Source organism: Thalia democratica, chromosome 2, assembly GCF_965202585.1.
Source record: "Thalia democratica chromosome 2, ktThaDemo2.hap1.1, whole genome shotgun sequence".
Taxonomy (NCBI): domain Eukaryota; kingdom Metazoa; phylum Chordata; class Thaliacea; order Salpida; family Salpidae; genus Thalia; species Thalia democratica.
This window is the reverse complement of record NC_139166.1, coordinates 52,755,322-52,767,798: the sequence shown is the minus strand read 5'-3', so window position 1 is coordinate 52,767,798 and position 12,477 is coordinate 52,755,322. Positions and strand designations below refer to the sequence as shown.

The 12,477-nt window shown below is 29.2% G+C and overlaps 1 pseudogene; it reads left to right on the top strand.

Annotated features, from left to right (window-relative positions):
- Positions 1–5,161: 5,161 nt before the first annotated feature.
- On the top strand, positions 5,162–7,996 carry LOC145828697 (puromycin-sensitive aminopeptidase-like; annotated as a pseudogene).
- The last annotated feature ends 4,481 nt before the right edge of the window (positions 7,997–12,477 follow it).

The window sequence follows — 12,477 nt, the reverse complement described above, 5'->3', positions numbered from 1 at the left end:
GAAAAAATTGTAATGCTTTTTTTTAAAAATAAAACTCGACGGTTTTTGTAAAATAAATTTCTCACTATGTATATTATGAACTATTTCGTTAGTTTTTGTTTATTAAAATATAAATCAAAACATAAACACATTAAAGTACATTTTTGTAAGCATTGTTAAATTATTTAATTAATCAAGTTTTGAGGTAGACTCAATAGAACCGTATAAACATTTAAAGTTATTTAAACAAACTATCCTGTAAAATATATTACGGGATAGTATGTAGATCTTAATATTAGCTAAAAAATTTTAGTAAGAAAAAGCTAGCTCAACTTTAAACACGGTTGTAGTCTTTGTAATAAATAAAATGAGATTGCAAATTTAAGTCATAACTTATCTTGTGGTTTATATGTTTATGTTTTAATCTATTTTATGTTATGTAAAGTTACTGACATAATGGTCTGTTTTATAAACAAGTAAAAAGGTTATCTTTAAAAAATCGTTGTGTTGTAGTTAGATATATGTGTTTCTACTATTTGTGCGTATTTAGTGTATTTAAAAAATAACTATTAATTATGTAAAATAAAAAGTATCAATTTTTGATTTTGATAAAGTTGCTTATTTACTTTACTTGAAAATTAAGAATTGTTTTTTGTTTTAATAAAAACATTTTAGACGACGAAAAAAGGACATACAGTACTAAATTAATGAAATGTTTTTATCAAAGAATTTATCATACTATTTATGCTCTCAGATTAAGAAAAAAAATGTTTAGTGAAAATATCTACATAAATGTCAAGCAAGTGCTTGTATAAATTTAAAAATTTAAAAATATTAGTTTGTTTTGTTATTAATTTTTTTAGAAATAAAATCAAATATTGTTCATAATTTTGTAACTAAAACTATAAAGTTTATGACAAACGTTTGTTGCTAGTACTGTTATAAAAAAAGTTGACCTTTGACTACAAGCTCTCAAGTTAATTAAAATATTACTAATACACATATTGTTATAAAAAATTACTTTTGAAGTCACGAGTAAAAAACTCAAAACATTTGAAAGAATAAACTTAAAAACAGCTGGAAGCTTTAAACTTGTGTGAAAACATCATAAAAAATAGCTTTAAACTTTTTTATTGCTTATAGCTTCACATTAAAGTCTTTTGAGCAATACAAAAAACAATGAAAATAATAACAGTCATATTTTTGAAATAAAATAATTGATAGAACTAAAAATTAGTTCATTTCTTACCTTAGCATGTTAAAAAGTAATCTAATGTAAGTTTAAATAATTTTGTGGTTTAAGTGTGGCAAAGTTAATTAACAAGTTTCGGAGACAAAACATTATAAAGCTTCAGAATTAAATAACTTCGATTTGAAAGTTTATTAAAATTTTAATAAAAAGTAAAATTAAGTAGTTGATTAACACATTTTCGAACGTTTATAAAAGAATGTACTCCAGGCAGATTGTATTTAGTTAAAATTAAACTAGTTTTAAGCAGTCGTATATTTCATCTAAAATTAGTTGAAACATGGTCATCTTGTTAGTATTTCGGTCAACTTAAGTTAGTTAATAAGTAAGAACCTTTATTAAAGTTTTAACATAGTAGTTTGTGTTTAAAGAAATATGTACACAACTACTTATATTGCTCATAGTTTAGGTTTTCCCAAAGCATAGACAACTCTAAACACTTTAGAACCGTTTAATGAAAATTAACAAACTTACTAACATTATACAACTGTAGTTATCAATTAAAATAAAACTTGTTTGCACTTCCACGAGTATTACAGTCATATTTTACTACCATAAACTGTTTACGCATTTTTTAAACATAAAGGATCAAACAGAATATTATTTCGATATGAACTTCAAAAATAGTCTTAGCTAAATGATATTTAACAGCGCTCATAAAAAAATTACCCTCGTAAAGACTTTATAAAGCAAAAAGATGAAATATTTCCTGTAATCTAAAGTTTCAAGTTGTTACGACGTTATCTTTCGAATTTATGTTAATTAAGTACAAAGCTTTTTAAGCTTTGAAGAAGATAATGTCTATATAGAAAATTCGAGTACATACAAAATATTAGATTGCTAACATGTTTGTTAAAAAAGATCCAAACAAAGCGAATTCGTTGGAATATAACAACAACAAACTGCGAAGTACTTGCTTAGAATTTTTTAAAGAAGCTCGTTAAACTGTGTTACTAATAGTTTGTTACTTCAGTTAAATTTAAGTACATACTTTGAAATTTCATTATTTTTAAAAATTCTACACTTTTTCAGTAATTTTGTAGAACAAATCACAATTTAAAAACAGAATTCAAAAACAGCTGACTGATAGAAAAGTAAAGTTTTAAAATGGGTATTTTAAGGCATCACAGTAATAGTATTATCAGTATATTTAATTTTCTGATCACTGCACCTTATAATACATCAATAATAATCAACAATCATCTTCAACATAGAGATGGAATGCTTTAGTTATTACTTTACTTATAAAACCTTTATAGTTTTTAAGTGGTATTTGTAGTTTGTATGGCGTTATTTACAATTTTGTGCTATAACCTTTACTTATTACAAATGTAAATCTTTTTATTTTACTTTCGTTTTTACGTATATTCGTAACCTACATTTTCTTATAAGTTCTTTTTTTTTGGACTTTTGAAGAAGTACATTAAGAAAGATCAATAGTTTTTAATTAATTGTTAATATAAAAATGAGATTTTTTATATAACTTTTTTAAAAACAGATAACTTGGCTTCGAACACTTAGTCATAAAGCAAATTTATATGTTAACTTTATTTTTAATTTTTATAGCTCTCAGCTGACAGCTGGACTTTTTGTTTGTTTATTTGTGGAGGTTTGATTTGGTTGTTAATTTTTTTTTTATAAATTGTATACAAAAGCATTTCTACTCAAAATAAATTTTAGTAGTATAGCTTATATTTTGTCTGTAAATTTTTTTGTATGTTACAAATGATTAAAAGTTGAAAGGTATTTAAGTTTTTTATTTAGCCTGGAGATTTAAATCAGTCAAGAAATATCAGTGCTAAGTTTTACAGGTTTTAACTTTTTTAAGCGTATCTGATTTTTGTGACTAGTTTTTCTAATATAATGTAACACCGTTTTTGTTTGAAGCATAAAACATTTAAATTTGAAGCATAAATAGTTGGTACGTTACTTACGAACAAGACTTTGTTTATATGACAAACTTGTAGAAAAATTTCAACTGATTTTACATTAAATTTCTGTATAGCTGCAGCAAAATTAGTCAACAAGCTGCAGTGTATAGGAGAAAACTACTCTGATGTATCATATTGTTATAAAGCTAGCATAAAAATTTTAAAAGCTGCTATTCACGTGTTGACGCTTCGTGTGCAAAGTTAGCATAGTGCAAACAAGTTACTACAAAACATTTGAAAGATACATGCTTTCAGTTGAGATGTGTATTATGTTTACTATCTATTAATTTAAAGATAGTTTTTTGGTTCTTATGTTAAAAGAGTAGACATTATAAATAGATAACAAATGATTTAACTACATGTTGCAATAATTTTTTATATTTAGAATAAAAATGTTAATTTTTTAATTTTTTTTTTGTATAAAAGTAATAGATTTATTTAAAGTGATTTATGAAAACTATATTTTTGAATTTAACTTAATTTTCTCATAAAATCTGCGGTATAAAATTTATAAAAACCTTACAAAGTATTAGATCTTTATAAGTAAACACATTTTAAAAGTTAAGCACAATAGTTTATTGTCTTTAGAAAAAATGTTTCTTGTTTAAAAAACGTAATCTAAAACAAAATGTTTAAATAAGCATATTCTTTCGACTGTTTTGCACTAAAGTTAGGGCTATAGATTATTTAATATTTTTTAGCTTCCATTTTCTAAATATTTTTAAGATATTTTTGAATTTTTGTTTTTGTAAAACTAAACTTTTACTATTACTACAATACTTTTTTAAAAGTTTACAATTAACTTTAAAAATTTATACTTTTCAAACTATTTCAATATGGTTATGCACTTTTAATTAATATTGTAAAATATTTTAGTTTCAGTAAACAACACTAAATTAATTTATATTTAAACAATTTTTTTTTACCAACAATAAAAACAAACATTAGCATTGCTTTCGGCGCTGCCTTTATTGTTAACAGCTAAACATCATGAATTTTTTTTTATAGGCTTTTGTTTTACTGTTTAGAAGTTGTAAGTTTTATAACTAGTGTTCGTTCTTTCAAAATGTTTTTTTAATACAGTCGTAAAGTATATAGCTAGTATAAAGATCGTTTTTAAATGAAAGTCAACAATTTGTTTTCAAGTCTATTATTTCTTTACTAATAATCTAGTAGACTAATTATTTGTGGTTAAACAAAACTTATCAAATTAAAATAAAATCATAGTCACTAAACTGGCTAAAAGTTAGTTCTGATTTGTTTTTAGTTTTTGATTTAAAGTTTGTTTTGATCAGTGTATTTTAATTTTATCTATCAATTTATCTGTTTGCAAAGTATGAAGTTTTCTATTGTTTTTCTAACAAAAAATAAGCAGTATAAAGAAATAAAATTCAATTACAATTGTATAAAATTGTATATAATACATGAACATTTTTAATTTTAAGGTATAAAAGTATGCAAACTAAAAAGAAATTGTAAACTTTTACTCTTTAACCTCTATACGATATATGTTGTAAAAGTACTTTGAACTAAAAAAAAATAATACATATGTTTACTTAAAGTTTTAATATAGCTTTAAAAAAATGTTGTTTGAAATCTAAAGCAAAAACTTAAGTGTTTATGTTCAATTATGAAAATGGTGAATAATTAATTAAATTTGAATAAGTATGTTTGTTTTAGAACGTTTGTTTATTTTCGTTTTGATTTTGTTTTTATGTTTACAAACGAAACATCATTAAAAAAATTTAAGCGTAATTTCTGCTTTTTTTCTGACTTGAATTTAATAAAACCATAACCGTATGTTAAAACACAACAATTCATTTCATTACTTTAAAATTTTACGACAAAATATTAAAAACTTTGAAGTACTATTCATCAATTACATTGTAGTACATATTATACTTTTTTTTCGACAAACAAGTAAACACTTTAAACATAGTTTTATAATAAAATTTCTAACAATACTGGTATTTTCCAGAATTACTTTATTTAGTCGAATAAAATGAAATTTTCTCGTTTATCAACCACCGTTCGACCAATCCACTATTGGTTAGAATTGACTCCTTCGTTTGAAACTTTTACTTTTGAAGGAAAACAAGAAGTTGATATAATTGTAAGTTAATTGACATTGTCTAACTTTTTTTAAAAACCTTGATAAAAATAATAATAGACTTCTTTTTCCGGTCTTTCATGTTAAAACAAAACTTAACGTTCGAGATCTATATACCATAAGTAGATAAAAAAATGTTTACAAACTTTCTTGTCGAATTAAAAATTAATAGAAATATATTAACCTTAAAAACATTCTTACTTTTAAACTTAACTTTAACTACAATTAAACAACGTATTGTTTTTTAACCACCAACCTTCCAACAGGTCAACGAAGCAACAAATGAAATCAAGATGAACTGCAAAGAAATGCAAATAAATGATTGCTTTATCCTCCACCACACAGGAAGAAAAATTGTCCCGATCGACGTCAGCCTCGATCAAGACGACGAAACCTGCACTTTGCTTTTCAGTGACGTCATAACGCCCGGATCCGCCGTTCTCAACATGACCTTCACGGGGGTTCACAACGACAAGATGTGCGGGTTCTACCGGACCAAGGTGACCGACAGGGCCGGGAGGGAGAGGTACAACCTGGTCACCCAGTTCGAGTCCACCGACGCCCGCCGCTGCCTGCCCTGCTGGGACGAGCCCGCCCTGAAAGCGACCTTCGACGTCGTTCTGAACGTGCCGAAGGACCTCGTCGCCCTGTCGAACATGAACGTTGTGAGGGAAGACGTTCTCGAGGACCGCGCGACGAAGAGGGTCGTTTTCGCGACGTCGAAGAAAATGTCAACTTACCTGCTGGCGTTCGTCGTGGGAGAGTTCGACTTCGTGCGGGGCGAGACCGGCGACGGGATCCAAGTCAGAGTTTACACGCCTCCGGGAAAGTCCCACCAGGGAAAGTACCCGTTGGAGGTAGCCGTCAAGTCGGTGGAGCACTTCACCGAGTTCTTCGACTGCCCATACCCGATGAACAAGCTCGACTTGGTCGCCATCGCCGACTTCGCGTGCAGCGCCATGGAAAACTGGGGGCTGATCACGTACAGAGTCGGCGCTGCTGGTCGATGAGAAGGAGTCGTCGGAGGCGCAGCGGCAATGGGTGACCATCGTCGTATGCCACGAGGTGTCGCACCAGTGGTTCGGCAACCTCGTCACAATGGATTGGTGGACGCACCTGTGGCTCATAGAGGGCTTCGCCACCTTCATGGAGTACGAGGCCACGAACTTCTGCAACCCTGACTTCAAGATCTGGGAGCAGTACGTCAACGACGACACGATTTGCTCGCTAGAGCTGGACAGCCTGAAAAACAGCCACGCCATCGAGATTCCGGTGAACCACCCGGCGGAAGTGGACGAGATCTTCGACGCGATCTCGTACCAGAAGGGAGGCAACGTCATCAGGATGATTTACTTTTGGATCGGAGCCGGTGAGTTCAAGCGAGGCATGCGGGCGTACTTCAAAAAACACGCGTACTCCAACACGCGCACCGAAGACCTGTGGAGGTGTTTCGAGGAGGCGAGCGGCAAGCCGGTCGAGCGGGTCATGTCGACCTGGACTGAGAAAATGGGATTCCCCGTAATCGACGTCTCCGTCACTTTGCAGAACGACGACTCGGTAACTTTGAGCTTGTCGCAGCAGAAGTTCTGTCTTTCCGCGTCCGACGAAGGTCGCGACGGTTTGTGGCAGGTGCCGATCACAATCGCCACTTCAAAAAGCGAAAAGCAACAGTCTTACATTCTCGCTTCGAGGACCGATCAGATAACAGTCGAAGGCGTCAGAAAAAACGACTGGTTCAAAATCAATCCCGGTTTTTGCGGCTTCTACAGAGTCAACTACAGTGAGGACATTTTGTCCAAACTGATCACAGCAATAAAAAATCAGCAGCTCGACTGCTTCGACCGCCTCAACGTGCTCAACGACGTCGGCGCGATGGCTGCGACCGGCAGAGTTCCCTTCTCCACCTACTTTGACCTGCTGAAGCTCTTCAAAGACGACAAGGAGTACCCGGTGTGGAAGGAGATAATCAAGAGCGTGGGGGAAATGAAGAAAGTTCTGTGGTGCGACGACGAAACCTCAAAAAAGTTTTCAAAATTTAAGAAAGACCTCTTCGGCAGCATCATGGCTCATATCGGTGTTGAAGCCAAGAGAGGAGAATCGCACTTGGACGCAAGCCTGAGAACGCTGCTCATCGCGGCGGCCGACGACGACAGAGTTAACCTGAAGTGCTCGGAGATCATGAAGGACTTGTTCGAAAATTCGACGCCGGTTGATCCGCAGATCCGCTCCGCCGTCTACGAGGTATACGTCGCGAATGGCGGACTGGAGGCTTTCAACAGAATGGTCGAGCTTCATAAAAAAGCTGACTCCATGGAGGAGAAGAGCGAAATCGAAACGGCCCTCGGGTGCGTCCAAAGCCCGGAGTGTCTTGAGCTCGCCCAGCGGTACATGATGTCGGGCGAGGTGCGCGACAACGAAAAATACAAGATCCTGAAAGGCATGGCGACCGGGTCGAGGCTGGGAAGGGACGAATCGTGGAAGTTCGTTAAGGAGCAGTGGGGTGTTTTATACGAGAAGTTCAACGGCAACCGCCACTTGGCAAGGATCGTCGAAGCAGTTGCGCCGAACTTTGCCAACCAGGAGATGCTGGAGGAGGTAAGGGGATTTTTGACGGGAAGGATCAGCAGGAACTGCGAGCGGACGTTGAGGCAGTGCGTGGAGAAGATCGAAATCAACATTCGGTTGAGGCGGCAGAGCGGGCAGGACTTGAAGAATTATTTTAAATGAACATTTAAAGCGGCTTTAGTGTTTTTGACTTTAGTTTTGCTTCTTATTAAAAAGTACATGAGTTTTTAAATAGTATTGGTAATTGTCACCAAATAAAAAAATATAAAGCAATTTACTTACTACAATACACTTTCAAAATTGAATTGTAAATTTTTTTTTATTAAATTTATTTTTATCTATAAAACTACTATTAATCTAATTTTAAATTTAGACTTGAACTAAGCTTCATATTCAGGTATGATTTAGTATAAAAAGAGAAAAGTCTAATCTAAAGTTTAGACTTAATATTAAAAGCATTTTAAAGAACAATGCCAAATTAAAGTTCTCCTCTTAAAAATTTTCTTGTTTTAGTTTAAAAATACTTAAATAAATATAAATTATTAAACACTACCGTCGTTTTTATCACTAAAAGTTATACATTTGATGGTTAGAAAAAACAGTATAGACTTTTTATAAAAACAAATATTTCACGAATTATACGTTAGCTGAACATAGTCATACCCAATTTATTAAGTATATTATACTAATATTACTTAAAAAAAAAAAGTAAACTGAACTAACTTTTGTGTCTTATATACATTTAACTTAAAAGATATTAAATATAGAATTTGTTATGATCAAAAAGTAAGTTTTTAATTTTAAGTCAATAGTTCATTGTTAAAAATATTTCCTTTTACAATAGGTCTATTTTTAAAAATTAACAAAAACACAAATACTACTGTTTAGAATATTAAATATTTACGATCCTATAAGAAACTTTTTCAGCAATTTTAAAATTGTTTAAATTTAAACTTGTTAAATTTTTTGGTACATTTTCTACATTTTTAATTTCTGTATGCTTACAAATTAGCATTTCAAAACGATCAAAACGGTCCACGATTTATAGAATAAATTTATTAAATCGATTCGTTAGTTTAACTGAAATCTTTTTTTTCGAACTAAAAGAACAATTTACATACTTATGACCTATTGCAATGCTTAAATCTACGACCATTAATCGTAGAAATAATTTTACTTGTTTTTAGCTAAACGTAGTCAAATTTCAGCTACTATTAAGAGCACATTTGTTTTAGAATCCCATTTTTAGAACTAAATTCTATTAAAAAAAAAGCTTCCAATTAAGTTCTTATTGTAACATTCTTATGCACTTATTTAAAAGTTGTTAAGTTGTGTAAAGCTTAAAAATAGATTGTGATAAAATTTGTTTTTGTAATCTTATTGAACTATACTTAATAAATTGATCGAAAATACTTGAACAAAATTTTAATCATATATATATATATATATGCTTTTAAATCATGCTATACAATATTTGTATAAAATATAAATCTTACAATAATAACATATTAACGGTATATGGCAGAAGAACAAAAAATTAATAGTATACACAGAAAACCTACTATAAGATTAAAATATTTTAAACATACGTTTTGCTCAAAGTATACTTAGTATAAGTTTTAATTTTATAGATTATTTATTTACCGTCTACTATTTGTTACTGATATAGAATTTGTTCTTCTGTCCTAAAATAAATATTGCAAAAAATTTTTTTAAAGCTTTAACAAATTTTTACCTGTGGTATTAAATTTTATAAGATGTCTTAAATAAACATTAGCACTTAGACAATTAAGTAAATACAAAACAACTTTTAGCTTTTATTATATTAAAACTTTAATAATATCGAAACTATAGTCTATGAGTTCTTTAGTTCTAATAGAATGAACACTTTTGTCAACCTAAAGTTGTGTGCACGTTAATAAAATGCAATTTTTTATCGAACAAGAAAGTGCTTAAAGTTAAAAAAAAATTCTTTTGGTCAGTATCTGTTTAAAATTAAAGTAAAAGAGTTAATTCAAATTATTAAAAAAACGTTGCTTAAAGTATTATTTATTCAATGTTTTCTTATAAGACATATGAAGAAAAACAGTTTTTTGGACTATATTAACAAATAAATTCTTAAAGTACTTCTTTTTATTATAGCTTATTTTACAATTCCCTGTGCTAAATTAGAAATTGCTTTTGTTTTGAAATTAATTTAAGTATTTTACAATTTTTTTTCTAATCCAATGCTTACAAAAAACTACAAAATTTAAATTGAAGATAATCAATATGTAAACAAAACCGTTAAAATTCTATTTTTTATTTGTTTCTTTTTGTATTTGTAAGTATGTTTAAGTAGTTTTAATAGTTTTATTCTTTTCTGTTTTGATAACTTTATGATTAATTTATTTCGCATATTTTATTAAACAAACTTATATTACTGTAAAATATTATTTAAATTTCAGACGGTCCTAAAAATACTGGTTTAAAACTGTGTGTTTATGTGTTTTAAGGCATATTAAAATAGATTATGTAAAATTTTTTTAGACATGGTCTACGAGTAAGTCCGTAATGAGGAAAATCTTATTATTTTATATAGTCAATGACAGAACCTGTTGTGATGACACAGCTAGAAACATACAAGTTAAATAAACCGGTTAGTTAAAATTTAACTATAACTTAAGACGATAAGGTGGAACGAATTATGTGCATCATTTTTTGAATGTAACCACAAGCGAATGCTACAGTACGCAAGTCTTTAACTCTGTTTGGTACAGTGGTTTTTTTTGTTATTATATCTACCTGACTAGTTTTCGTACAATTTGACTTGTTACCTCTTGATTCTGAACATATTACAAAATTATAAGAAATTTGAAAAAAAAACTCTTTTTTTTACTTTTTTATCATACTTTTTGTAAAGCTAATTGGTATATTCAACGTTTAGTACATTTCTAAATGTTTTCTTTATACTTCAATAACGTATCCTGTTCAATGTTTAACTATTGGCAAACAATATTTAATATCTATCTTTTTAATGGCTTGTCGATAAAATAATACGAAGTTAAAAATAATATTACAGAAGGTACAAAAACAAAGTACATTATTTACTTTATAATTACAAGTCAGGTCTTTTTAAGCTAAATGAAGCTAAAAGATACTGAAAATATTTTTGTAAAGTAAGCAGCTTGGTTTTGGATGTCTAAGTATAATTACTAACTTTTATAAATTTTTTATTTAGGCTTATTAATTTTACTTTGTTTCAAACAAACAAACAAACAAAGTTGTTAAATCTTTAATTAAACCTTAAGTCTTAGAATAACTGCACAACTGCATTATTTAAATTTTGTAAACTTTTTATTTTAATTCAAACATAGTTAATACAATTAGAAAGACAAGTTACAGATGTTAGAATTATGTCATCATAAGTTTTGTTATCTGTAAAAACTTCATAATTTGCGTAAAATAAATCTAATTCTTAAAATAGTGTAAAATTACACTAAATGTTTAAAAGATTGTTTTTTTTTTTTATATAACTAAAATAACTTTTTTGCTAATATGTTTCAATATGTATATATTGTTATAAATCAGCTTTTTAAGGCATTTAAAAAAATAGTTTAAAGGTCCCTTAATAAATTAAGTTGAAAATAGTATCATATAAAAAAGCTTACATAAAGCACAACAAAAAAAAAAATTGTGTGGCTTAACTCGAAATATTCACAAGATATCTTAGTTTAAAAACTTAATTTTTTTTTTGAGAAGAAACTAAACTTAGAAAAAAATAATAAGTTGTATGAATCTACAAAATTAAAAAAATAAGTTATAGTTTTTTTAATATATAAAATTAACACTTTTCGTTAAACAAAAAATTTATATCTAAAAAGTAAGATAAGTTTATTTAACACTATAAAAAATAAAAGCTCAAAATTATAGTTCGAAATACCTGGTGTACAGAAAGACATTTTGATCATCGAGCAACCCACCACATTATGTTAAAACATATATTGTTTTTTGTGCATACTAAGTTATAATTGATCATACAGGACTATTTATTTGCAATTTTTTACTATGTTATGTTTAGTTTTTTAATTTTCATTGAATGTAATTTGTTTGTTTCTTTTTTCGTGTGTATTGTTTAAGCGGCTCAGGTTTTAATGCCCGAGTCCATCTTCGCACAATAAACTCCAATAATAATATTTTATTATTTAGCACATATCCGGTGGGCATTAGCTTTTTTTCGTATACATTCTATTCAACGGAGTGTATTACCTTACGCTTCTAACATTGTTATATTAAGTATAAACAAGCTTTACAAGAAATAATTAAATGTTGACCTCGAAGAAAACTGTTAAACTACCAACTTTATGAATGAGTCTAGATGTACTGAGTTCCTGTTGTTTAGTTTAAGTTATTAAAATTTTATTTACTTTCTTATTCAAACTTTTTTTTTGAAACACTAAGTTTTTGTGAAATATGTATATATATAATCTATGAAACGTTAATAACAAAAACTTTGATTTAATTAAAATAGTAGTTACATTTGGGACATCGATAAGGTACGTACTAACCTCGATTTAAGTGGGATTAAAAATTCTTAGGTAAAAGTTGAAATGCGTAAACGAAATGAAATAACTAAATGATGAATTTAAATGAAAGAAAGTATG